The 5,521-nt window shown below is 37.9% G+C and overlaps 1 long non-coding RNA gene across 1 annotated transcript; it reads right to left on the minus strand.

Annotated features, from left to right (window-relative positions):
• Positions 1-1,722: 1,722 nt before the first annotated feature.
• Positions 1,723-2,744, minus strand: LOC144253283 (uncharacterized). The gene is made up of 3 exons (XR_013343254.1): positions 2,601-2,744; positions 2,253-2,344; positions 1,723-1,804 (listed from the first exon to the last, which is right to left on the minus strand). It is a non-coding gene; the product is annotated as an uncharacterized LOC144253283 (long non-coding RNA).
• Between the last annotated feature and the right edge of the window lie 2,777 nt (positions 2,745-5,521).

Here is a 5,521-nt window from a genome sequence, read left to right on the forward strand (position 1 = left end):
AAAATCTAATCCCTAAGGTGTACATGGCTAAGCTTTGGTAATCACCCAGACTTGTCTAAACTACCCCTTACAATAGAGAAGATTTTGCCTGTTGAATGACTTTGTCCAATAAGGACAATTGTCTCTCAGAATATACAGAAAAACAAACACCTTCCTGTCTATAGAGAATTGCCTAAGAAATCGACGGTCTCTATTGTTTTTGATGACTCTGAGGTTCAGGAGGCCACTACTTATTCCACTTTGCCTGCAGATTTGTCTTGGAAAGACATCTAAAGAAATTCTAATTCCTCTTCTTGCATATGACCTTACCTGTTTCCTGAGATGAAGAGTGAGGTATAATAAGCAGTAGGAATGTGGCCAAATGCTTATTATTTTTCTGGAACTGTAGAATATATTTAAAAGTCATCTCCATGTACTTCCTGAAGCAAATCAGCTTGAAAAAAATAAATTGATTTTTAATTCTAAAAAATGTACTATTTGTTCCTACTATTCTCTTGGGACTTCTAAAAAAAAGTTTGCCTTCTGTTTTGGAGTGTCTTTTTCTCATATACCTCTTATTCACCCATTTCCATTATACAGACCATTTGGAAGACCACCACCATGAAGGTTAAACAAAGAAAGATAAGAAGAACATGAAGGTTAAAATAATAATCAAGGTATAAAATCATGGCAGAGGTGTACAGAGTCAAATTTGAGAGGCAGATTGTTTTACATTGGGCAAGAAGGGGTTGTTCTTATCAGTAATTTAGAATCCAGAATATAATGTGTAAATCAGAACAAGGTAGGTGGATTAATCATCCATGGAGACTGAGGAAAAGGAAGAATTATAGAAGTAAATAGTTGTACTGCTCATCCCAGACACCTAGGCACCACCATTTCCTTGAGTTGGCATACCTATGGCAGGGAAAAACTTGCTTAGCAAGAAACCATTAGGTGTTTAAAGTGGCTTCATATTTAACTTGCCTCCAGTACAGATAGACTGGTATAGATATATGGATCTCTTCACAGCTGAATTTCCAACAAATAATAAATAATTTGGCCTCCTGCCTGTACCAACATCAAGTTTCCGAGCTGCATTGCTGACAGCTCTTAACCAAATACATTTTCCCCAGGGTAGGTTTGCCAGACACAGCAAATAAAATATAGAATGTCTGGTTAAATTTGAATTTCAGACAAGCAATGAACAACTTGGAGCACAGTTATAAAAATATTAACCATTTTTTAAAATCAGAAGTTCAAATTTAACTGGGCTTCCTGTATTTGCCTGGTCATCTAACCTAGTCAAGACTAGAGTGAGTGGCCCATTTGCCTAACTCAGAAAACGTGGTTTGGCATTTATGTCAGTGTGAGTTAATATTTGAGGGAGAAGTAAAGTCATGTACTTTATAGGTTTTAAGATTCCTTCCCACCCAATATCAATTAGAGCTGCAGAGTGAGTATATGAGTGTTCTGGTACCCATGGATGACTACCGAATGGTGATCATCATGAGAATTAAAACCTAGGATGTCCAATCTACTCATATTACCTGTTCAATGCCTCTCCTACTGCACTTCCTAGTTCACGTTTCTTTGCTGTAATTGTATTGTTTCTTGACTTGTACCTTAAATGCTGTCTCCAATATCACTTTCAAAAAGCCAGTTATTTCATTTGCTTCTTGAGTGTTATAGTCAGTTTTTTTATTGATACAACTAAAGGGATCAACCAAAATAATTTTAGAGGAGGAAAAGTTTATTTGAGGGTTCATGATTTCAGAGGTCTTAGTCCATAGAAAGCTGGCTCCATTCTTCAGGGCTCTAGTTGAGGCTGAACATCATGGTGGGAGAGGGAGGCAGAGGAAAGCCGCACACATCATGGTGATTAGGAAGCAGAGAGAGAGAGAGTCTCAGCTCATCAGATACAAATATACACCCAAAGTCATGCCCCTCCATGCCTCATCTAGCCACACCCTACAACTTCAAGTACCACTCAGTTAATCCCTACCAGGGGATTAACTCACTGATTGGGTTAAGACTCTTACAAACTAATCATTTCTTCTCTGAACTTTCTTGCACTGTCTCACACATGAGCTTTTGGGGGACACCTTAGATCTGAAACATAACACTGAGAAATAAGGAGAAGTGTTGATATATAATACTCTTCATACAATGTGACCAGTAGAGGTTCAGAAATAAACACTCCCCAAGCAAACTTTGGCTTTGGCATATTTTGAGTGTTTTTTTTTTTCTTTCTAATTCAGTTAATTCTTTCTTACCATTCTCCAAGTGGTGGACATACCCATGAGTATGGCTCCAGCTTTCTCTTTCCAAATCTTCTTCTAAGAAAAGGCACCTTAGATGGAGGAACCTGAGATAAAAAGCATCCAGTAATGGGCTTAAGCTGAAAGAATGCATATCAGCAGCGTGTAAGCTGCTGACAGCAGTATTTTGACACAGCAGTATTTTGCTATTTCAGATGCAGTCCTTTTCACTCTTGAAAAAATACACATTTGATCTTCATGTAAAACAGAAGTTTCTAGAAGCATTCATGAATTCCTTTAAAAATTATTTAGATAAATAGGCAGACAGACAGAAATAGGAGAGAAAGACAAAGAAGTACTCACTGACTCCTGCATGAGCAGGAAGTATGACAGAAGAGAAGAGCATGATTCGGCTTTTTTGCACAAAAGTTAAAATTAATATGCAGTCGACAGGTCTTTGGAGAAGCAGGACTTGTGGCTACGGTGTCTGAATTCTGTCCCTGATTCTAATGACTCATTTTGTGACTCCCTGCAACTTATTAACTTCTCTTTATTCTAATCTCAGCTGCTGGAAAAGAGATTTAATAATACATGATTCACAGGAGGTTATGATCCTGAGTCATAATGCAAGAATCTGTAGAGAGAAAATATTATTAGCTGGTGGAGAGGAGGTGATAAAAGTCATTCTGAAAGGCGACACTTAGGGACCTGGAGACAGGAGCAAAATAAAATTTGTTAAGACACAATTCTCATTTAAAAAAAAAAAAAGCTTGAAATCAAGAACCTGAGTTAATGGACATAAGAGGAAATAGAGAGTGGCTGCAGGCATCAGGGACAAGTCTAAGCTGCGTTGTGCTGAGTGGCATGTTTTGTTTCCAGAGTGACTGTGCCCTTTCCACGCCCTTTTCCCCCCATCTGGTCCCCCTTCTGCCTTCCACACACTCCATTCCACTAAGGATTCTGTCTCCTTGCTACCCTGAGCTTGAAACTGTTCTCTGGTGCATTATTGGTACTAATGTTAAGACAGAAATAAACTTGTAAGTTGAAAAGAGTATTATTTTACAATTTGGCACCAGAATTACTTCTGAGAAAAGAATATTTTTTGGCTTCATGTTTGAGAAAAGAAAGGTGAGGACTGAAAGAATTAGGTAGGAAGGAGATGAGCTGAAAACTGTTCTTCAAAGAAATGAAGTCCTGAGATGAAGGAGAGATTGGGGAGGTGGGAGGGAAGGAGATGTCTAAGGAAAGTCAGCATTCAGATTGGTGGAAATGACACAGGTACATTTTTAAAACCTGAGCTATCTAATTTGCATTTTAAACTGTTCATATTATTGTGCTATGAAACTACCCACAGGGTGCTTTTTTTCCCCACATGTATGGAAATGAAGAAAATGGGTCTGAGAAGCAAGTCGAGAACATGGACAGCCAGTGAGCAAAGACAGGATAATCTATGGATTGGCTTAATTTGAAGCAAATAAGCTTTGTTTTAAAGACAGAAGACATCAAGAAAAAAAATCATAAATACCTCACCTCCTCCAGAACTTCCAGAATGATTGGAAAGAAGGGTTTATGTCAATTTTACCTTAATTTCAACAGATAGACTGCCTGCCCCCTCCGGGACTCTTGGGTTGAACAGAGATCATCAGGCCTGTCTGTTGCTCCAATGTGAGGCGATGAGTAACCCCCTGCCTCCCTCCTACATGTCCTGAGTCTCCTTTCACTAGATTTGCTTCTCCCAGGGGCAATTCCAGAAAACATTTCTTTTGAACTTTGAATTAACGCAGCTGAAAAAACATACAACTATTTTTTTTTTTTTAAAGTAGGAAAGTCACTTGTCCCCTATCCTATTCCTTGCAGAGATCTTTCAATTTTAATGCAGATGAAATAAGACTGAAAAAGGGGCTTTATGGAATAATTTCATGCACAGGGTTTTCTAATGGGACAAGGGAGTTGAAGGCTGTGTATGGGATGGAGCTGGAAGACAGCAGGATAGGGTTGAAATTTACAGCAAAGAGCCAGAAACTTGCAGCCCTCCAGAATCCTCTGAGACCTTCCCTGGAGGGGCATTCTCTACATGATATTTTTAAAGAAAAAGAGAGTAGACTTCACAAAGAAAAACTGCACAATTCGAATTCTACTGGTAACCTTTAACATTGTATTTTGCCATCATATTATCTCAAAGGCCTTAAAAGCCTATTAAAAAATCCAAACATTATTATTCTTACCACCAAAAATGCAGCAAAAGCAGCTTATATCTTAAGAGATATCTCTTTATTTTCTTATTTAAGGAAAAAAAATTAAGGCATTACATTTTACTGTGGGAATGCCAGTAGTTTTGTAAGTGGGATATAACACAGAGGTCCCATGAAACTCATCATTTTATACAGACATGATTTTTCACTTAAAAAATTAAGATTTTATTCTCGTTCCTCCTCTTCAAATTGCTTTTTAAAAGGCTACTTAACATTTCTTAAACTTCCTTTTCAAAGGTAATACCGTTGAGAACTGAGTTCAGGATTTTCAAATTTCTCTTCTATCGTTTGGTGCCAGTAGAAAAGATCTCCTCAACTTAAAAAAAAAAAATGATTTTTAAATGACAATCTTGCTGCTCATTTTTAAATAGCCTCTTTCCATTTCTGAGGAATTACTTTGGAGTTCAAACAAAATGAGTCACCCAAGGAAAAAAAAAAATCACAAGCCATTTTTATGTATTATCCAGAGCAGAAATTTTAATTTAATGGCACTGATACAGAAGAGCTCCTTCATGCAGCAATTTTTAAAGCCGGTTCCTTTACTTTTATGACAGCAACACGTTCTGTTATCTATGCAGATGAAATAGCAGTGAGTGGTGAATGATTCTGATGTTCCTGAAATGTGGGACAGGTACTGGTGGGAGAGATGTCGTAGTCCCATGGGGGAAAATATAATGTAATTGGGAAATGCCTTTAGATTTCTTCCTTTCTCCCAGCAGGGACTGGAGCAGTTCAGGTCTGCCTTTAGAATTGGAGGGTTTTCCTATGGGAAAATGGAGAGTTAGCAAATGTTGAACTTAATATGGTTGAGACTTTCCAAGTTCAAACCAGTTGTCTATACCATATGTCTGTACCCTTCAAGATACAGAGAATTTTTCAGGGTATAGAGAGTCCAATATTGGAGGCTTCAGTGCTTTCTCTCATTCTACTGAAAACAGAGGAAGAAAAGGACAGAATGGGTGGCTTGGTGACCATCAATCTTCCTCTGCATATTGTTATCACATATACTTTTCTTCCTTGACAGCACTTGTT

This window comes from Urocitellus parryii, chromosome 2 (genome assembly GCF_045843805.1).
Source record: "Urocitellus parryii isolate mUroPar1 chromosome 2, mUroPar1.hap1, whole genome shotgun sequence".
Lineage (NCBI taxonomy): Eukaryota > Metazoa > Chordata > Mammalia > Rodentia > Sciuridae > Urocitellus > Urocitellus parryii.